This window comes from Lagenorhynchus albirostris, chromosome 2 (genome assembly GCF_949774975.1).
Source record: "Lagenorhynchus albirostris chromosome 2, mLagAlb1.1, whole genome shotgun sequence".
NCBI lineage: Eukaryota > Metazoa > Chordata > Mammalia > Artiodactyla > Delphinidae > Lagenorhynchus > Lagenorhynchus albirostris.
The window spans coordinates 131,198,706-131,222,477 of NC_083096.1; the positions used below are offsets into that span (position 1 = coordinate 131,198,706).

The 23,772-nt window shown below is 37.5% G+C and overlaps 1 pseudogene; it reads left to right on the plus strand.

Annotated features, from left to right (window-relative positions):
• Window positions 1-1,312: 1,312 nt before the first annotated feature.
• The window catches only part of LOC132515532 (very-long-chain (3R)-3-hydroxyacyl-CoA dehydratase 1-like), a 153,386-nt pseudogene continuing 130,926 nt past the window's right edge, over window positions 1,313-23,772 (plus strand).

Below are 23,772 nucleotides of genomic sequence, written 5' to 3' on the forward strand. Positions count from 1 at the left end.
TGAAAGTGTAACTGACAGAAGATGGAAAGTGGGAGGCAGGGGAGGAACTTAAAGAAAAGGGTAGAGCTCGTTTTTCATATTACAGAGTTGAGTCAGGATACTGACTAATATTGATAGAAAGAGAATTTTAAATATTATTTAAAGTTATAAAGATAATCAGTAAAAGAAGTATAAATAATATATTGGAGGCTTGGCCAAGATGGTGTAGTAGGAAGACCCTGAGCTCACCTCTTCTCTTGGGCATACCAAAATTACAACTATTTACAGAGAAGCTATTGATGAGAAAGGTTAGAATCTACCAGAATAGATCATCTACAACTAAAGATATAAAGAAGGAACCACAACAAGACAGGTGGGGGGGTGGAATCGCGGTATAGTAAAGACTTATACCCCCAGGTTGACAACCTATAATTGGGAGAATAATTACAATTGCAGAGGTTCTCCCCAAGGCACGAGGGGCTTAAGCTTCACATTGGGTTCCCCAGCATAGGGGTCCTACACCAGGATGACAAGCCTCCAGAATGTTTAGCTTTGAAGTCCAGTGGGGCTTACTTTTGGTAGACACAGAGGACTGTGGGAAATAGAGACTCCACACTTAAAGAGCACACACAAAATCTCACATGCTCTGGGACTCAGGGCAGAAGCAATAATTCGAAAGGAGCTTGGGTCAGAGCCACCTGCTGATCTTGGAGAGTCTCCCAGAGAGGCAAGAGGCAACTAGAGCTCATCCTGGAGACACAGACACCAGCAGCAGATATTGTGGAGCACTCATTCTGCCATGTGGACACTGGTGCTGGCAAGCACCAATGTGGAATCCTTCCTTGAGCTCATCAGCCTTTGGACCCAGCCCAGCCCCTACCCACCAGCCTGTAAGTTCCAGGAGTCAGATGTCTCAGGCCAAGCAACTAGCTGGGAAGGGACACAGCCCCACCCACCAGCAGGCAGTTTGCTTTAAGACTCTGTGAGCTTAGAGCTGTCCCTGGACATGGCCCTGTCCACCAGAGGGCTCAGGACATGTGTGTGCAGGCACTAGATCTGAGACCCCCCCCCACCAGGGCCCTGCAGCCAGAGACACTGGGACCCAGCTCCACTCCCAATGGGAGGTATCAGCACCAGGACCACCTGGGCCCTGGCCCCACCGAGCAGCAGGTGGACACCAGCCCCAGGACTATTGCAGCCCCTCAGCCTGCCATGGCAGGAAACAGCTCACCCATCAGCAGGCTGGTACCAGCCCTGGGACATGATGGGCCCCAGCCCTGCCCACCAGCAGGCCAAAATCAGATTTGAAAAACCTTGGTCCCCTCCAGCCACCATGGGGTCAGGCCCCACTCAACAGGAGGACAACACAAGCTTCTTGACACCCTGGGCCCCTCAGCCAGCTGTGTCAGGAACTGACTCCACACACCAGTGGTCTGATAACAGCTCTGGGTACCCTGGGCCCTACAGACAGAGACACCAGGACTTGGCTCTGCCTGCCAGTGGGCCGGCACTAGCCCCAGGATATGGCTACAACTAGAAGCATGAAAATTACAAAAGGAAAAAACACATTGGTAAAGGCAAATATTCAGTCAAGGTAGTAAATCATCTATATCTACAATAAGCAGTTAAGGGATACACAAAACAATTACATGTAAAATATGATGTCAAAACAGTAATTGTGAGGGAAGGAGAGTAAAAGTGCAGTGTTGTTAAAATGTGTTTGAAATTAAGAAATTATCAACTTAAATAATCATATATATATATGTGTATATATATATATGTATATATAAAGAGCTATATGTAAACCTCATGGTAATCACAAACCAAAAATCTATAATAGATACATACCCAAAACCCAGAAAGGAATCCAAATATAACACTAATTACAATCATCAAATCACAAGAGAAGAGAACAAAAGACAAAGAAAGGAACAAAAAAGAACTACAAAAACAACTCAGAATAATTAACAAAATGGCAATAAGTACATGCCTATCAATAATTACTTTATATGTAAATGGTCTAAATGCTCCAATCAAAAGACAAAGAACAGGGCTTCCCTGGTGGTGCAGTGGTTGAGGGTCTGCCTGCCGATGCAGGGGACATGGGTTCATGCCCCGGTCCGGGAAGATCCCACATGCCGCGGAGCAGCTGGGCCTGTGAGCCATGGCCGCTGAGCCTGCGCGTCTGGAGACTGTGCTCTGCAATGGGAGAGGCCACAACAGTGAGAGGCCCACGTACCGCAAAAAAAAAAAAAAAAGACAAAGAATGTCTAAATGGATACTAAAACAAGATATATATATATATATATATATATATATATATATATATATGCTGCCACAAGACCTATATATATGCTGCCTATAAGAGACTGACTTCAGATCTAAAGACACACACAGACTAAAAGTGAGGGAGTGAAAAAAGATATTCCATGCAAATGGAAATTAAAAGGAAGCCTGGTAGCAGTACTTATATCAGCCAAAATAGACTTTAAAATAAAGACTGTAGCAAGAAACAAAGAAGGACATTACATAAAGATCAAGGGAATCAATCAAAGAAGAAGATATAACAATTTTAAATATATATGGACCCAACACGGGAGTGCCTAAATACATAAAGCACATATTAACAGACATAAAGAGAGAAATTGACAGTAACTCAATAACAGTAGGGCATGTGGAGAGAAAATCAATAAAGAAACACAACCCTTAAACAACACATTAGACCAGATGGTATATATATATGTGTGTGTGTGCATGCGTGTGTGTATATATACATATATACATACATACATACACACACACACACACACACATATATATAATATTCCACTGAAAAGCAGAATATGCATTCTTTTCAAATACACATGGAACATGTGCACATGGATACACATGGAACATACTAGGCTATAAAGCAGGTCTCAGTAAATTTAAGAAAACTGAAATCATATCAACCATCATTTCTGACCACAATGCTATGAGACTAGAAATCAACTATAGAAATAAAGACTGCAAAATACACAAACACATGGAGGCTAATCAATATGCTACTAAACAACCAATGGATCACTGAAGAAATAAAAAATATCTGGAAACAAATGAACATGAAAACACAATAATTCAAAATCTATGGGGCTGGAGGTGCCCGCTCCTCCCCCTGTGGGTGGCTGGGCTGGCGGTGCTGCTGAGCTCCCTGTGTGTGGCACACGGGGCGCCTGATGGATGCAGTGGCAGCAGGTGGTGGCGCTTCAGCGGTGTGCTCAGCTGGGCCCCCTCCCACTCCCCTGCTCCTCTCATCTACGTCCCCTGGCTGTGCAGCCACCATGGCGTCTGGTGAGGAGGACAGCACCAATGGCAGCACCTCAGAGGCCATGGGCAAGAGGAGATGCCTGGGCTTGTTGGCCACCGCCTGGCTCACCTTCTACAGCAACACCACGACTGCAGGGTGGCTGGTACTGGCTACTACATGCACTGTAGTTAAAAATGTACTGGCTGTTACATTTTTATATGGAAAAAGGAATACACAAAGGTTTATATAAAAGTATTTAGAAAACACTTAAATTTTTCCAGACATTTGCCTTGCTTGCGGAATTGTACCTACTTCTGTGCTTGTGGCTGGGGTCCAAGTGAGTTCAAGAATCTTTATGGTGTGGCTCTTTACTCACAGTATAAAACTAATATAATTTTTTTATCATTTATATCCTGTCAGAGTTGCTGGTGAACTTCTTACGATATATGCTGCCTTACCACATGTGAAGAAAAAAGGAATGTTTTCAATAAGACTTCCGAATAAATACAATGCTTCTTTTGACTACTATTATTTCCTTCTTATAACCATGGCCTCATATATACCATTGTTACCACAATCTACTTTCATATGTTACATCAGAGAAGAAAGGTGCTTCATGGAGAGGTGATTATTGAAAGGGAAGATGTAATGATTCCTACAACAAGGTGTTTTTTGCAGAATAACCAGGATTACTTGAGTCTAAGGGTTAATAACAGGAATAAACAGCTTCATGAAAAAAAAATCTATGGGATGTAGCAAAATCAGTTCTAAGAGGGAAATTTAGAGTGATAAAGTCTACCTCTGGAAACAAAAAAAATCTCAAAATTTCAAACCTGACACCTAAAGGAATTAGAAAAAGAAGAACAAACAAAACCCCAGAAGAAGCAGAAGAAAAGAGATCATAAAGATCAGAGCAAAAATAAATGAAAAGAGATCATAAAGATCAGAGGTAGTAGTAGAAGAAATGAGATCATAAAGATCAGAGCAAAAATAAATGAAATAGAGACTAAAAAGAAAAGAAAAGAAAAGATCAATGTAACTAAGAGCTTGTTCTTTGAAAAGATAAATAAAATTGATAAGGCTTTAACCAGACTCACCAAGAAAAATAGAGTGATGACTCAAATCAATAAAATCAGAAATGAAAAAGGAAAATTTGCAATTGACATCACAGAAATACAAAGACTCAAGAGAGTACTACAAACAACTTCATGCCACCAAAATGGACAATTCAGAAAAAATGGGCAAATTCTGAGAAATCTACAGTCTCCCATGACTGAACCAGGTTTAAATAGAAAATATGAACAGACCAATTACCAGTAATGAAATTGAATCAGTAATTTAAAAAATTTTACAAAAACAAAGGTCCAGCACCAGATGGTTTCACAGGTGAATTCTACAAAACATTTAAAGAAGAGTTAACACCTATCCTTTTCAAACTATTTCAAAAAATTGCAGAGTAAGGAGTACTTCCAAACTCATTCTACAAGGCCAGCGTCACCCTCATACCAAAACTAAACAAAAATATCATCACAAAAAAGAAAATTATAGACCAGGGTCCCTGACAAACATATATGCAAAAATTCTCAAAAAATATTAGCAAACTGAATCTAACAATACATTAAAAGTATCATACACCATGATCAAGTGGGATTTGTCCCAGGGTTGCAAGGCTGGTTCAATATCTGCAAACCAATCAGTGTGATACATTACATTAACAATTTGAAGAATAAAAATCATATGATCTCCATAGTGGCTGTATCAATTTACATTCCCATAAACAGTACAAGCAGTTTCCCTTTTCCCCACACCCTCTCCAGCATTTATTGTTTGTAGATTTTTTGATGATGGCCATTCTGACTGGTGTGAGGTGATACCTCACTGTAGTTTTGATTTGCATTTCTCTAATGATTAGTGATATTGAGCATGTTTTCATGTGTTTGTTGGATATCTGTATATCTTCTTTGGAGAAATGTCTGCTTAGGCCTTTTGCCATTTTTGGATTGGTTTGTTTATTTTTCTGATATTGAGCTGCATGAGCTGCTTGTATATTTTGGAGATTAATCCTTTGTCAGTTGCTTCATTTGCAAACATTTTCTCTCATTCTGAGGGTTGTCTTTTCATCTATTTTATGATTTCCTTTGCTGTGCAAATGCTTTTAAGTTTCATTAGGTCCCATTTGTTTATTTTTGTTTTTATTTCCATTTCTTTAGGGGGTAGGTCAAAAAGGATCTTGCTGTGATTTATGTCATAGAGTGTTCTGCCTATGTTTTCCTCTAAGAGTTTGATAGTGTCTGGCCTTACATTTAGATCTTTAATCCATTTTGAGTTTATTTTTGTGTATGGTGTTAGGGAGTGTTCTAATTTCATTCTTTTACATGTAGCTGTCCAGTTTTCCCAGCACCACTTATTGAAGAGGCTGTCTTTTCTCCATTATGTACTCTTGCCTCCTTTATCAAAGATAAGGTGACCAAATGTGCGTGGGTTTATCTCTGGGCTTTCTATCCTGTTCCATTGACCTATATTTCTGTTTTTGTGCCAGTACCATACTGTCTTGTTTACTGTAGCTTTGTAGTATAGTCTGAAGTCAGGGAGTCTGATTCCTCCACCTCCGTTTTTCCTTCTCAAGTTTGCTTTGGTTATATGGGTTTTTTTTGTGTTTCCATACAAATTGTGAAATGTTTTGTTCCTAGTTCTGTGAAAAGTGCCAGTGGTAGTTTGATAGGGATTGCATTGAATCTGTAGTTTGCTTTGGGTAGTATAGTCATTTTCACAATGTTGATTCTTCTAATCCAAGAACATGGTATATCTATTCATCTGTTTGTATCATCTTTAATTTCTTTTATCAGTGTCTTACAGTTTTCTGCATACAGGTCTTTTGTCTCCTTAGGTAGGTTTATTCCTAGGTATTTTATTCTTTTTTTGCAATGGTAAATGAGAGTGTTTCCTTAATTTCTCTTTCAGATTTTTCATCATTAGTGTATAGGAATGCAAGAAATTTCTGTGCATTAATTTTGTATCCTGCTACTCTACCAAATTCATTGATTAGTTCTAGTAGTTTTCTGGAGGCATCTTTAGGATTCTCAGTGTATAGTATCATGTCATCTGCAAAGAGTGACAGTTTTACTTCTTCTTTTACAGTTTGGATTCCTTTTATTTCTTTTTCTTCTCTGATTGCTCTGGCTAAAACTTCCAAAACTATGTTGAATAAGAGTGGTGAGAGTGGGCAACCTTGTCTTGTTCCTGGCCTTAGAGGAAATGGTTTCAGTTTTTCACCATTGAGAACGATGTTGGCTGTGGGTTTGTCATATATGGCCTTTATTATGTTGAGGTAAGTTCCCTCTATACCTATGTTCTGGAGGGTTTTTATCATAAATGGGTGTTGAATTTTGTCAAAAGCTTTTTCTGCATCTATTGAGATTATCACATGGTTTTTATCCTTCAGTTTGTTAATATGGTGTATCACATTGTTTGATTTGTGTATATTGAAGAATACTTGCATTCCTGGGATAATCCCAACTTGATCACAGTGTATGATCCTTTTAATGTGCTGTTGGATTCTGTTTGCAAGTATTTTGTTGAGGATTTTTGCAGCTATGTTCTTCAGAGATATTGGCCTGTATGGAGGTTCCTTAAAAAACTAAAAATAGAACTACCATACAACCCAGAAATCCCACTACTGGGCACATACCTTGAGAAAACCATAATTCAAAAAGAGTCATGTACCACAATGTTCATTGCAGCACTATTTACAATAGCCAGGACGTGGAAGCAACCTAATTGTTCATCAACAGAGAATGGATAAAGAAGATGTGGCACATATATACAATGGAATATTACTCAGCCATAAAAAGGAACGAAATTGAGTTATTTGTAGTGAGGTGGATGGACCTAGAGTCTGTCATACAGAATGAAGTAAATCAGAAAGAGAAAAACTAATATGCTAACCCATATGTATGGAATGTAAAAAAAATGCTTCTGAAGAGCCTAGGGGCAGGACAGGAATAAAGACACAGATGTAGAGAATGGACTAGAGGACACAGGGAGGGCAAAGGATAAGCTGGGATGAAGTGAGAGAGTAAAACTGACATACATACACTACCAAATGTAAAATAGATAGCTAGTGGGAAGCAGCTTCATGGCACAGGGAGATCAGCTTGGTGCTTTGTGACCACCTAGAGGGATGGGATAAGGAGGGTGGGAGGGAAATGCAAGAGGGAGGGGATATGGGGATATACATATACATATAGCTGATTCACTTTTTTATACAGAAGAAACTAACACAGCACTGTAAAGCAATTATACTCCAATAAAGATGTTAAAAAAATCGTATGATCTTCTCAATAGAGCAGAAAAAGCTTTTGACAAAATTCAACATTAATTTATGTTGATAAACATGCTTATAAAGTATGACATACTTAAAAAGTATGTCAATATACTTTCTAAAAAGTCTCCAGAAAGTGGGTATAGAAGGAATATACTTCAAAATAATAAAGGCATGTGAGCCTTTAGGCACACAGCTAACATCATACTCAATGGTGAAAAGCTGAAAGCATTTCCTCTAAGTTCAGGAATAAGACAAGGATGCCTACTCTTGCCACTTTTACTCAACATATTACTAGAAGTGCTAGCCACTGCAATCTGACAAGAAAAATAAGTAAAAAGAATCCAAATTGGAAAGGAAGAAGTTAAACTGTTACTGTTTGCTGATGACAATACTATACACAGAAAATATAAAGATGCCACCAAAAAACTACTAGAGCTCATCAATGAATTTAGTGAAGTTGCAGGATACAAAATTAATATACAGAAATCTGTTGCACTACTTCAACAACAACGTATCAGAAAGAGAAATTAAGGAAACAATCCTATTTGCAATCATATCAAAAAGAATAAAATACCTAGGAATAAATCTAACATAGGTAGTTAAAGATCTGTACTTGGAAAACTATAAGACACTGATGAACGACATTGAAGACAACACAAACAGACGGAAAGATATACCATGTTCATGGTTTGGAAGAACTGATATTGTTAAAGTGACCATACCACTGAACACAACCTAAAGGTTCAATGCAATGCCTATCAAAATACTAATGGCATTTTCCAAAGAACCAGAACAAATAATTTTTAAATTTGTATCAAAACACAGAAAACCCTGAATAGCTAAAACAATCTTGAGAAAGAATAACAGAGCTGGAGGTATCATATTCCATGACTTCATACTATACTACAAAGCTGCAGTAATCAAAACAGTATGGTACTGGCACAAAAAGAGATATATTGATCAATGGAATAGAGAGTCCAGAAACGAACTCACACTTATGTGGTCAATTTATTACAAAGGAGGCAAGAATATACAAAGGCAAAAAAGCCTCTTCGACAAATGGTGTTGGGAAAACTGGACAGCTACATGCAAAAGAATCAAACTGTACTGCTTTCTCACACCATTACAAAAATAAACTCAAAATGGATTAATGGCTTACCATCAATAAAATCACACCATTACAAAAGTAAACTCAAAATGGATTAATTGCTTAAATGTAAGTCATGAAGCCATAAAAATTCTAGAAGAAAACATAGGCAGAGCACTCTTTGACATAAATTGTAGCAATATTTTTTGTATCTGTCTCCTATGGCAAAGGGAACAAAAGTAAAAATAAACAAATGGGACCTAATTAAACTTAAAAGCTTTTGCACAGCGAAGGAAACCATTGGCAAAACAAAAAAACAACCTACTGAATGGGAGAACATATTCGCAAATGATATGACCAATAAGGGGTTAATATCGAAAATCTACAAACACCTCATACAACTCAGTATCAAAAAAATATACAACCTGATTAAAAAATCGGCAAGAGACCTGAATAGACATTTTTTCGAAGAAGACATACAGATGGCCAACAGGTCCATGAAAATATATTCAACGTTGCTAATCATCAGAGAAATGTAAATCAAAACCACAATGAGATATCACCTTACACCTGTCAGACTGTCTATCATCAAAATGACCACAGATAACAAATGCTGGTGTGGATGTGGAGAAAAGGGAACACTTGCACACTGTTGGTGGGAATGTAAATTTTTGCAGCCACTACGGAAAACAGTATGAAATTTCCTCAAAAAACTAAAAATAGAACTATCTGCAATTCCACTCCTGGGTATGTATTTGAAAAAACTGAAAATACTCATTCAAAAAATATACAAGCACCCTGATATTTATAGCAGCATTATTTACAATAGCCAAGATATGGAAGTGTCCATCAGAAGATGAATGGATAAAGAAGAAGTGGTATATATATACAGTGGAATACTACTCAGCCATAAAAAAGAATGAAATTTTGCTATTTGCAGCAACGTGGATGATCCTGGAGGGTATTATGCTTAGTGAACTAAGTCAGACAGAGAAAGACAACTACTATATGTTATCACTTATATGTGAAATCTAAAAAATAAAGCAAACGAATATAAAAAAACAGAAGCAGTTTTGCCGATATAGAGAACAATCTAGTGGTTACCAGTGGGGAGGAGGAAGGTGGGGGAAAGATGGAGGTAGGAGATTAAGAGGTACAAACTACTATATATAAAATAAATAAGCTACAAGGATATATTGTACAGCAGAAGAACATAGCTAACATTTTATAATAACTTTAAATGGAGTATAATCGATAAAATTGTAAATCACTATGTTGTACACCTGAAATTAGTATAATATTGTAGCTATCTAGGAAAAGAGAGACCTTAAATAAAAAGTCATACAATTAATGTACAGTTATGAAATCGGCTTAGAGAGTTTTAGGTGAGAATTAAAGGGAGTTCATCTCATGTCCACAGGTTCAGAATTCTGGATCTAATCTTTCTAGTTTAGAAAATCCAGTTTTAAAAAAGCAGGATCAGGGACTTCCTTGGTGGGGCAGTGGTTAAGAATCTGCCTGCCAATGCAAGAGACATGGGTTCGAGCCCTGGTCCAGGAAGATCCTACATGCTGCAGAGCAAATAAGCCTGTGTGCCACAACTACTGAGTCTGAGCTCTAGAGCTGACAAGCCACAACTACTGAGCCCATTGGCCACAACTACTGAAGCCCACGCACCTAGAGCCCATGCTCTGCAACAAGAGAAGCCACCACAATGAGAAGCCTGTGCACCGCAAGGAAGAGTAGCCCTCTCTCGCCACAACTAGAGAAAGCCTGCACGCAGCAACAAAGATCCAATGCAGCCAAAAATAAAATAAATAAATAAATAGCAGGCACACAGACTGGCTTTTTAAAATAAAAGCATGATAGTGTTCAGGAGGTAACAGATACCGATTATCCACATGTTTTTTTCATATTTTCTATATTAATTCTTCTATTTATACCCACTCAATATGTAAACCGCAGCTGCCTGTGCAGTTCTCCTAGTTGTAAATGACACAACAAAGTCTTAGCTTAATTAAAAGACTATAAACAGTGGGTGGGGAAATCCCAGCTTCTTTTCCTTTTCTTCTGCTATCAATGGGGTTAGGATAGCTCTTCATCCAACTTTGCCTTCAGATGCCGGTCACAGGCATTCTCAGTACCACCAGATAATGAGAGGTATTATCAAGTCAGGGGGAGGGAGAAAAAGGCTTATTTTCCAATTATGAAAGTACTGATTCATTAACACTTGACTTGAGCATTCATTTTAGATTCAGGTTGTCATGGACTTGCATTTAAACAATAGTGGCATGTTGATCTCTGCCATCTTTCAACAATCTTGCACGGGATGCCATTTAAGAAACAGCAGAAAGAGGAGCTGAAAAGGAGTAAAATATTCATGGCCAAAGTCAAAATTATATAAGCTGGCTGAGGAACCCTAATTCTTTTTATTCATCTTTGGCAAATCTCAAAATGTAGTACGATAATGGCTTATTGTACAAACTTTAAACTAGACACTAAGAAATCCAAAGTAGAGAGCTCATTACCTCATCCAAAATCTACCTAAAGTCATGGAAAAGTTAATGGTAGTATTAGTAAAGCATCAAGTTACAAGAGTTTAAATATTTACTGTTATATTTATTTTTCAATATTTATGAATGTACCCAATATTTCTATAAGACTATACCTCCTTAGTGATGCAGCACCAAAAATATAGTCAATTTCCATAGAAAGCATCATATTACTTTAATTAATATTTATTGTTCAAGTAACCATCTTAAACTATTTTTCTTAATCTAAATTTGCTTTGGATTTAGGAGAATATTTTATACCTTTATTTGTCATACATCAGTGACTGAGATACCACTTTCAAAATTTTTGTCCATCTCCAAGCATCAACTTTATTTTCTTCATATTTTTGTTTAAATTGACTAATTTTATTTTAATTAACTTGACTTAAGTAATAATATGATTAAAGTCAAGGGATTGGTATGATAGCTGTAATTTTTCAAATAACCATTAAAATAAAACCCAGGGGCTTCCCTGGTGGCGCAGTGATTGAGAGTCCGCCTGCCGATGCAGGGGACATGGGTTCATGCCCCGGTCCAGGAAGATCCCACATGCCGCGGAACGGCTAGGCCCATGAGCCATGGCTGCTGAGCCTGCGCGTCTGGAGCCTGTGCTCCGCAATGGAAGAGGCCACAACAGTGAGAGGCCCATGTACCACAAAAAAAATAAATAAATAAAATAAAAATAAAACCCAGAGTGTAGAGTTCATAATTGTTATTACCTGGAGTGTTAGTTCAAGGCAAGCTATAACTCTTGTTGCTTTTAAGCTGCTGAAAACTGAGATTTTTTGCTTTTTTATTACAGAATAACTTGGCCTATCCTGAATGATGAGGTACAACATTTTTATATTAATGGTTGTGCACCACCCCTCAAATTTTGCATTCAAAATTTCCTAAAATCCTTTAGTGGCTGCAAAAGTAAAAACTCACAAAGTGAGAATACAAGAAGGCCAGCAAAAAGTGACTAGGAGGAAGAAATTTTAATAGCTGCATGGAGCTGGGGAGAAAGAGTTCAAAATTCAAATTCTGTCAAGTTAGAAGGGTTTGGTGAACATCTCAGACTTTTCACTAAAACCTCAGAAAAGCCATACCTTATAAGTAAGCCCAGGACTAAGGGCTCCAGTCTAGAATTAAATGCAAAATGAAAATAAATCCATTATAACAGAACTTAAAACAAGCTTCCACTTATGATTAACGTGATTCATATGTGTGGTTACTAGAGGCTGAGAGTGGGAGGAGGGAGAATTGGAGCAAGGTCATCAAAAGGTACAAATTTCCACTAAAAAGACAAATAAGTACTAGAGGCATAATGTAGAACATGATGACTATATTTAACACTGCTTGATACACAGGAAAGTTGTTAAGCGTAAATCCTAGGAGTTCTCATTACAAGGAGAATTTCCCCCCTCCTTTTCCCCTTTCTTCTTTTCTTTATATTATATCTATATGAGATAATGGATTCTACCTTAACCTATTGTGATAATCATTTCATAATATATGTAAATCAAACTATCATGCTGTATGCCTTAAACTTATCTGGTGATGTATGCCAATTGTTTCTCAATAAAACTGAAAAAAAAATTAATGTGATCCACAAATAGCTTAACTCTCTGTTAGTACAAATTCAACTTTCTTTCAAAAATACAGTATCTCTATAATGTTTCATCCATACTGTCCAGGATAAAATAAGGTATTACTAGAAATTTGGAGAAACAGGAACATATAAGCAATCAATCAAAGAGAAAACACAGTCAAGAGAAGCAAATCCATAGATGACTTTTATGCTAGCATTGAGACAGGAATTTAAAAACAGCTTTTATAAATATGTTAATGATTAAAAAGAAAAGATGAGCTGGACTTCCCTGGTGGTGCAGTGGTTAAGAATCTGCCTGCCAATACAGGGGACATGGGTTCGATCCCTGGTCCAGGAAGATCCCACATGCTGCGGAGCAACTAGGCCTGTGTGTCACAACTACTGAGCTCACATACTGCAACTAGTGAAGCCCATGTGCTCTAGGGCCCGTGTGCTGCAACTACGGAAGCCCATGAGCCTAGAGGCTATACTCCACAACAAGAGAAGCCAACACAATGAGAAGCCTACAGGCTGCAATGAAGAATAACCCCAGCTAGCCTCAAAGAGAGAAAGACTGTGTGCAGCAATGAAGAACCAATGCAGCCAAAAAAAAAAAAAAAAAAAAAAAAGAGCAAAATGGGTGAAAGACAGGGAATCCCAAAAACTAAATGAAAATTATAAAAGAATCAACTTGAAATTCTAGAGCTGAAAAAATACAATATCAAAAAAGAAAACATTAGGACTTCCCTGGTGGTGCAGTGGTTAAGAATCCATCTGCCAGTGCAGGGGACACAGGTTCGATCCCTGGTCTGGGAAGATCCCACATGCCGCGGAGCAACTAAGCCCGTGTGTCACAACTACTGAGCCTGCACGTCACAACTACTGAAGCCCGTGTGCTCTAGGGCCTGCGTGTTGCAACTAATAAGCCTGCATGCTGCAACTACTAAAGTCTGCACACCTATAACCTGTGCTCCGCAACAAGAGAAGCCACTGCAATGAGAAACCTGCACACTGCAATGAAGAGTAGCCCCAACTTGCTGCAACTAAAGAAAGCCTGTGTGCAGCAACGAAGACCCAACACAGCCAAAAACAAAAAAAAAGAAAAAGAAAAAATTAATCAATAGAATTTAAAAGACTGGATACTGCAGAAAAATGGACAAATCAATTTAAAGACAAGAGTACAGAAATTATACAAACTGAAGAATAGAGAGAAAGTAATTGAAAAAATTAGCCAAACTGCAGTGACTTGTGGGACAACAAACTGATTGACACATGGGTAATTGGAGTGCCAGAAAAAAAGGAGAGAGTATGGGGTAGAAATTTTCTTCTTAAGAAATAAGATAAAACATTTCCTTAACTTAGTGGAAATACATCAACCCACAAATCCAAATAGCTCAGAGAACTCCTAAAAGGATAAATACAAAGAACACCACATCTAAGCAAATGACAGTCCAACTGCTAAGACCCAATGATAAAAAGTAAACTTTTAAAACAGAGAAAATATATAAGAATATCTTATTTTTTATCAGAAAATAATGGCGTTAAACAAAATAGAATGACATCTTTAAAGTGCTGAAATGAAAAACTATCAACTTAGCATTCTATATCCAGTAAAAATATCTTTCAACAATGAAGAAGAATAGAGATTTTTCAGATAAAAGAATGGTGAGGGGCTTCCCTGGTGATGCAGTTGTTGAGCGTCTGCCTGCCGATGCAGGGGACATGGGTTTGTGCCCCGGTCCGGGAAGATCCCACATGCCGCGGAGCGGCTGGGCCTGTGAGCCATGGCTGCTGAGCCTGCACGTCCAGAGCCTGTGCTCTGCAATGGGAGAGGCCACAACAGTGAGAGGCCCGTGTACTGCAAAAAAAAAAAAAAAAAAAAAAAGTTAAAAGAAATTCTTGTGTCTGAAAGGAAATGATACCAGGTGGAAATCTGGATCTAGAGGAAGGATTCTGGAACAGCAAAATGGTAAATATGTGGCTACATATAGATTACTATTTTTTCTTCACTTAATTTCTCTTAGGATGATTAAACTTTTAAAGCAAAAATAATAACAGTGTATTATGGAAGTTTATAATATATAAAAGCAAAATATATAACAATAATTGCACAAGCAATAATTACACAGGAGAGGAAGTGAATGAGTTCATACTGTTGTAAGGTATATTATACATAAAAAAGTCATAGGAAGAGTTATAGCTAAAAAACTAATAAATAAGATAAAATAATGATATTCAACCCAAAAGAAGATAGAAAAGGAGGAAAAATATAAACAGACAGGATGAATAGAAAACAAATAGCAAAATATGTCAGAATACAAAGAAAAATAGATAAAAATCATAATCATAGCTGAAGATTTTAATACCCCCTTCTCAGTAATTGATGAAACAAGTAGTAGAAAAAATCAATCATACTGTGGTAAGACAACCAACATGACTTAACTGACCACTATACAGAGCATCTGCAGTGTATACATTCTTTTCAAGTGCACATTTACCAAGACAGACCATATTTTAACCTGTAAAAAAAAAAAAAACAAAACTCAATAGATTTCAAAAGTTAGATATCATAAAGAGTATGTTGTCTGACCACAATAGAATTAAATCAGAATTTAATAATGAAAAATATCTAGAATATTCTAAATATTTAGAAATTGAGTAAAACATTGAGTAAACATTGAGTAAACATTGAGTAAACATTGAGTAAAACAAAAATTGAGTAAAACATAAAACATCTAAATAAATTATGGGTCAAGAGAAAGTCACAAAGAAAATAGAAATTACTTGGAGCTAAATGCTAATAAGAACACTACTTTAAAAATTTGTGGGATACAGCTAAATAAGCGATTAGAGAAACATTTACAGCTTTAAATGAATATATTGAAAAAGAAGACAGTTTTAAAAGCAATGATCTAAGATTTTCACATAAATGTTAGAAAAAGAACATCAAATTAAACACAAAGTACACAGAAGAAAGAAATAGAAAAGAATGAAAATAAAAGAGAAAATAGACAAGCAATAAAAAAATTAACAGAGCCAATAGTTAATATTTTGAAAAGATTAACAAAATAAATAAATCCTACCAATATTAGTCAAAAGAAAAAATAATAAAAACACAAATTATTAATATCAAGAATGAAAAAGGTGGAATCACTTGAGATCCTACAGACATTAAAAGGAAATAAGAGAATACTATTAAGAATTGTATGCTAATAAATTCAACAACTGTTAAGAAATGGACATATTTCTCAAAAATCACCACTTACCAAAACTTACAAAAGAAGAAATAGAAAATCTGAAAGGTCCTACATCTAGAAAATGAGTATGTAATAAAAACATTCCTACAGAGAAAACTTTGGCCCACATGGCTGTACGCATGATCTCAGTCGTGCATTTAAAGAATAAATATTATCAGTTTCACACAAATTACTCTTGAAAATAGACAGTGGTAGAACTTTTTCCAACTTATTTTATGGGGCCAATAAATCCTAATTCCAAAACCTGACAAAGAAAGTACTAAAATAGACAATAAAATTAATATCCTTCATGCAGAGTAGATGTAAAAATCCTTCACAAGATATTAACAAATGAACTCTTGTAATATATAAAAAAGGTAATACATTATGAACAAGGGGGTTGATCCCAAGGAATGCAAGGTTGGTTTCACACTTAAAAACGAGTTATTTTGATTCACCACATTACTTAAATAAAGATGAAAATAATATAATCATCTTTCTGGGTGCAGAAAAAACATTTGAAAAAATACATCCCTCTTTTTAAACAACTTTATTGGAGTACAATTGCTTTACAATGTTGTGTTACTTTCTGCTGTATAACAAAGTGAATCAGCTATATGTATACATATATCCCCATATTCCCTCCCCCTTGCATCTCCCTCCCAGCCTCCCTATCCCACCCCTCTTGGTAGACATAAATCACTGAGCTGATCTCCCTGTGCTATGCAGCTGCTTCCCATTAGCTATCTATATATCTCTCAATCTGTTTGTATCATCTTTAATTTCTTTCATCAGTGTCTTATAATTTTCTGCATACAGGTCTTTTGCCTCCTAGGTAGGTTTATTCCTACCTATTTTATTCTTTTTGTTGCAATGGTAAATGGGAGTGTTTCCTTAACTTCTCTTTCAGATTTTTCATCATTAGCGTATAGGAATGCAAGAGATTTCTGTGCATTAATTTTGTATCCTGCTACTCTACCGAATTCATTGATTAGCTCTAGTAGTTTTCTGGTAGCATCTTTAGGATTCTCTGTATATAGTATCATGTCATCTGCAAAGAGTGACAGTTTTACTTCTTCTTTTACAGTTTGGATTCCTTTTATTTCTTTTTCTTCTCTGATTGCTCTGGCTAAAACTTCCAAAACTATGTTGAATAAGAGTGGTGAGAGTGGGCAACCTTGTCTTGTTCCTGGCCTTAGAGGAAATGGTTTCAGTTTTTCACCATTGAGAACGATGTTGGCTGTGGGTTTGTCATATATGGCCTTTATTATGTTGAGGTAAGTTCCCTCTATACCTATGTTCTGGAGGGTTTTTATCATAAATGGGTGTTGAATTTTGTCAAAAGCTTTTTCTGCATCAGTTGAGATTATCACATGGTTTTTATCCTTCAGTTTGTTAATATGGTTTATCACATTGATAGATTTGCGTATATTGAAGAATCCTTGCATTCCTGGGATAAACCCCACTTGATCATGGTGTATGATCCTTTTAATGTGCTGTTGGATTCTGTTTGCTAGTATTTTGTTGAGGATTTTTACATCTATGTTCATCAGTGATATTGGCCTGTAGTTTTCTTTTTTTTGTGACATCTTTGTCTGGTTTTGGTATCAGGGTGATGGTGACCTTGTAGAATGAGTTTGGGAGTATTCCTCCCTCTGCTATTATTTGGAAGAGTTTGAGAAGGATAGGTGTTAGCTCTTCTCTGAATGCTTGATAGAATTCTCCTGTGAAGCCATCTGGTCCTGGGTTTTTGTTTGTCGGAAGATTTTTAATCACTGTCTCAATTTCAGTGCTTGTGATTGGTCTGTTTATATTTTCTATTTCTTCCTGGTTCAGTTTCAGAAGGCTGTGCTTTTCTAAGAATTTGTCTATTTCTTCCAGGTTGTTCATTTTATTGCCATATAGTTGCTTGTAGTAATCTCTCACGATCCTTCGTATTTCTGCAGTGTCAGTTGTTACTTCTCCTTTTTCATTTCCAATTATGTTGATTTGAGTCTTTTCCCTTTTTTTTCTTGATGAGTCTGGCTAATGATTTATCAATTTTTTCATCTTCTCAAAGAAGTAGCTTTTAGTTTTATTGATCTTTGCTACTGTTTCCTTCATTTTTTTTCATTTATTTCTGATCTGAATTTTATGATTTCTTTCCTTCTGCTAACTGGGTTTTTTTGTTATTCTTCTCTCTCTAATTGCTTCAGGTGTAAGGTTAGATTGTTTGAGATTTTTCTTGTTTCTTGAGGTAGGATTGTATTGCTATAAACTTCCCTCTTAGAACTGTTTTTGCTGCATCTCATAGGTTTTGGGTCATTGTGTTTTCATTGTCATTTGTTTCTAGGTATTTTTTGATTTCCTCTTTGATTTCTTCAGTGATCTCTTGGTTATTTAGTAGTGCATTGTTTAGCCTCCATGTGTTTGTATTTTTTACAGTTTTTTTCCCTGTAATTGATATCTAGTTTCATAGCATTGTGGTCAGAAAAGATACTTGATACAGTTTCAATTTTCTTAAATTTACCAAGACTAGATTTGTGACCCAAGATATGATCTATCCTGGAGAATGTTCCATGAGCACTTGAGAAGAAATTGTATTCTGGCTTTTTTTTTTCTTTTGGATGGAATGTCCTATAAATATCAGTTAAGTCCATCTTGTTTAATGTGTAATTTAAAGCTTGTGTTTCCTTATTTATTTTCATTTTTGATGATCTGTCCATTGGTGAAAGTGGGGTGTTATAGTCCCCTACTATGACTGTGTTACTGTCAATTTCCCCTTTTATGGCTGTTAGCATTTGCATTATGTATTGAGGTGCTCCTATGTTTGGTGCATAAATATTTACAATTTTATATCTTCTTCTTGGATTGATCTCTTGATCATTATGTAGTGTCCTTCTTTGTCTCTTGTAATAGTCTTTAAAGTCTATTTTGTCTGATATGAGAATTGCTACTCCAGCTTTCTTTTGATTTCCATTTGCATGGAATATCTTCTTCCATTCCATCACTTTCCATCTGTATGTGTCCCTAGGTCTGAAGTGGGTCTCTTGTAGACAGCATATAGATGGGTCTTGTTTTTGTATCCATTCAGCCAGCCTATGTCTTTTGGCTGGAGCATTTAATCTATTTACATTTAAGGTAATTATCGATATGTATGTTCCTTTTACCGTTTTCTTAATTGTTTTGGGTTTGTTACTGTAGGTCTTTCCCTTCTCTAATGTTTCCTGCCTAGAGAATTTCCTTTAGCATTTGTTGTAAAGCTGGTTTGGTGATGCTGAATTCTCTTAGCTTTTGCTTGTCTGTAAAGGTTTTAATTTCTCCATCTAATCTGAATGAGATCCTTGCTGGGTAGAGTAATCTTGGTTGCAGGTTTTGCCCTTTCATTACTTTAAATATGTTCTGCCACTCCCTTCTGGCTTGCAGAGTTTCGGCTGAAAGATCAGCACTTAATCTCATGGGGATTCTCTTGTATGTTATTTGTTGCTTTTCCCTTGCTGTTTTTAATATTTTTTCTTTGTATTTAATTTTTGATAGTTTGATTATTATGTGTCCTGGCATGTTTCTCCTTGGATTTATCCTGTATGGGACTCTCTGCACTTCCTGGACTTGACTGACTATTTCCTTTCCCATATCAGGGAAATTTTCAACTATAATCTCTTCAAATATTTTCTCAGTCCCTTTCTTTTTCTATTCTTCTTCTGGGACCCCTATAATTTGAATATTGATGTGTTTAATGTTGTCCCAGAGGTCTCTGAGGCTGTCCTCAATTCTTTTCTTTATTTTTTCTTTATTCTGCTCTGTGGTAGTTATTTACACTATTTTATCTTCCAGGTCACTTATCCGTTCTTCTTCTTCAGTTATTCTGCTTTTTATTCCCTCTAGACAATTTTAAATTCCATCTGTTGTGTTCTTCATCATTGCTCGTTTGCTCTTTAGTTCTTCTAGGTCCTTGTTAAACGTTTCTTGTATTTTCTTCATTTTATTTCCAAGATTTTGGATCATATTTACTATCACTACTCTGAATTCTTTTTCTGGTAGACTGCCTATTTCCTCTTCAATTGTTTGGTCTGGTGGGTTTTTACTTTGTTCCTTCATCTGTTGCATATCTCTCTGTCTTCTCATTTTGCTTACCTTACTGTGTTTGGGGTCTCCTTTTCGCAGGCTTCAGGTTTGTAGTTCCCGTTGTTTTTGGTGTCTGTTCCCAGTGGCTAAAGTTGGTTCAGTGGGTTATATAGGCTTCCTGGTGGAGGGGACTGGTGCCTGTATTCTGGTGGATGAGGCTTGATCTTGTCTTTCTGGTAGGCAGGGCTGCATCCAGTGGTGTGTTTTGGGGTGTCTGTGAACTTATGATTTTAGGCAGCCTCTCTGCTAATGGGTGGGGTTGTGTTCCTGTCTTGCTAGTTTTTTGGCATCGGGTGTCCAGCACTGGAGCTTGCTGGTCATTGAGAGGAGCTGGGTCTTAGCATTGAGACTAAGATCTCTGGGAGAGTTCTCACCAATTGATATTACGTGGGGCCGGGAGGTCTCTGGTGGTCCAATGTCCTGAACTTGGCTCTCCCACCTCAGAGGTTGAGGCCTGACACCCAGCCAGAGCACCAAGTCCCTGTCAGCCACACGGCTGCTAGTGTTGGAAGGTCTCCTGAAGAGGTGGGGGGTGGCTGTGGCTCACCACGTGGACAAGCACACTGGAGGTGGAAGTTCTGGGAAGTACCTCGCCATATTTTCTTGATAAGAGTCTCAGAAAAGTAGGACTATAAGGGAACTTCCTCAATGTAATAAAGTACGTCTCTAAAAGAGTTCAGAATTTCTAAGGAAGTCTTGAAGAACAATTCCATTAACAGATATCACAAACTATTAGAAAACTATAGTAAATAATTAAAGCAGTATGATATTGATACAAGGATAGATAACTGACCAATAGAACAGAACAGATAGAGTCCACATATGTGGTACCTAGTTTATATAACAAACGCAGTACTGCAAGGAAAACATAGTTCTCTGCGTAAACAGTGTTGAGTGAATTGGAGATATATATGAAAAAATTTTTTTCCCTGTTCTGTACCCAACACTATACATTGGGCTATGTTAAAATTAATAACATCTGTTCATCAAAATATCTTAAAAGAGTAAAAATGCAACCCAGATTGAGAGAAGATATTCACAATACATATATCTGACATAGGACTCATACCAAACCTCTATAATGAACTCCTACAAAGTAATAAAAAAAAAGAGAAATAATCCATTTAGGGAAAAAAGGACAAAAACTTGAACAGTCACCTCATAAAGGAGGGTAGAAAAATGGTCAATAAACATATGAAAAAGTGCTCAATTTTATTAGTCTATAGGAAAAAGCAAACTAAAACCACCATGAAATACCACTGCTCCCATCTGAATGGATAAAGTAAAAAGGTAGGAAAATTCCAAGTGTTGATGTGATTGTGGAGTAATAGAACTCATATGTGCTGGTGGTGTGAGTGGAAATTGATGCAACCATTTTTTTCAACATCTACTCAAGCTAAATATATGCATAGTCTATGGACCAGCAATTCCACTTCTGGGTGTATAACCAGAAATAAAGACATACTAGAACATTTATAACAATGCTATTTAGATGCCCACTTGCAGAAGTATGGATAAATAAAGTCTGTTATAGTCACACAAAGGGATACTACAGAGCAATGAAAATAAAAGATCTATGACAACAGAGAACAATGTGGATGAATCCCACAGACAGAATGTTGACAAAAGAAGCCACAAAAGAGCACACAGCATCCTTACAGTACATGATTCTATTTACCTAAAGTACAAAAAAACCAAAACTCATCTAGGCTGTTAGAAATCAGGACAGTGGTTACCCTGGGGGAGGAGTAGTGATTGAAAGGGATCCCAGGGGTTTTTTCTGGGGTATTAGAGCTTGAGCTGGGTCCTGGGTACATGGATGTGCTCAACTTGTGAAAGTATATCAAGCTATACACTTATGAGAGGTACACTTTCTGTAAGCATATTTCAATAAAAAGTTAAAAAATGATCTTTTCCTTCCCTCATGTCCTCAGCTAGAAGAACTATAACTGCTTTTATTGAATGAACTGTCACTAGATAGATGCAACGAAACAGCAACGTTTTTCTTTTTCTACTGTTGCTTGGTTTAAACCCTCCCTAGATGAAATATTGGGTAGGTCTCAATACTGGGATATATTGGGCAATATCCCAATATGACTTTTCCAGTCACACTTAGGTAATGAATACATAGTCCCTTTGTTTTGGCATTAAAAAGCCCACTCTTGCCTCATAATCACATAACTTCAGCCTGGTCCAGGGTAACCATCAACACTTCAAACTTTTATCCAATATAAAGCTTTTCCCTTCCTGCAGCAGGGTCCTGACCTGGGCCTGGAAGTCTACAGAGGAGGCAGAATGTTCCTGTTTGTCTTCTTCCTTTGTCCCCAGCCCATCCTTCTGTTCAATCACTGCTGGCTTGTCTAAGCCCTTAGGGTTGGGCCAAGGCAGAGGGGATTAGGGGAAATGGCATCGGTTCATATGGCTGGAACAGCTGTGGTGATCTGCCTGTTCCCCCTGGATGCTGCCTTTCATGAAGTGCTTTTGTGGGTTTTCTGGAGAGCCTCCCAGTGAAACCTCAGATGGCAGTCTCCCCAGTGTACACAATGCTTGTCTCTGGCAGCTGTCGATGAGCTGATTCCAGGCCTGGACTTTCAAACACCCTAACAGACCCTTGCTGTTGGGATCCTTTCACCCTGTTGGGGAATCTTCTTGAGTATGTTCTGTTTTGAGAAGACTCCAGATCAGCTCCTTCTCATGGAATCTACATCTTTCCTTCCAGGAACACGTGAACCTTTGTCCTGCTGTTTGTGGAGCTGCAGCTTGCTCCCAATATATTCTCCTCTCTTCAGCTGATGGTGGTTGTTCACCTTTAAACCACCAGATTAGGTTAAGATACAAGTCCTCACATTCTCCAAGCTTCTGACATACACCTAGAAGCCCCTCACTTGGCTTGAGATGAAGGACAGCAACTCCTTTGTTCCCCAACTCCTTTTCTTCCACCCAGTGGACCAGTGAGAGGGGAATGCACAGCACACTGATCATTCTGTCCAAAGAACTCCCCTGGTCTGGCCTCTAGTACATCACCTCTTCCATGCCTTGAGGTGGGTCTCCCAGCATTCCATGGGTAAACGGTCCGGCCCTTTGCTCAAGGGCAGTGGAGTCACTGTGAGGAACTTGGCACCTATCTGATTCTCAAAGTGAGACAGCAAAGTCTCATTGTAACATCCTCCTACATAATTAATCTCCTTCCTCTTCTCATCTATCAGAGTTTTTTCTCTATTGTCTTTTGTCACTTTCAACCTTGTGTTCCAATTATTGACATGCATATCAAATTCCACCTTCCAGACTACAGGCTTCTGGAGAATAGGAGTCTAGTCTGATTTATCTTTATCTCCTACAGAACCTAGCAGAGTGCTGGTACAGAGTTGGGGCTTAACACATAACAAGGGAATGAACAGGTGAATAATTAGAGCTGCCCTCTGCAGGAGTGGTCACTCAGGGCAGGCATCAACCTGACCTTTTGTTAAAAAGCCCAGGATTTCCTGATTCTGTAGCCCATGTTTAAAACTCAATCATTTGCTATTCACTCAAAATTATTTTTTGAGAATTTATTATATGCCAGGCACTGGGTAAGTGATTGGAAAGAAAGCAGACATAGCCTCTACCCTTTTGGAGTTTAGAATTGAACTATTGT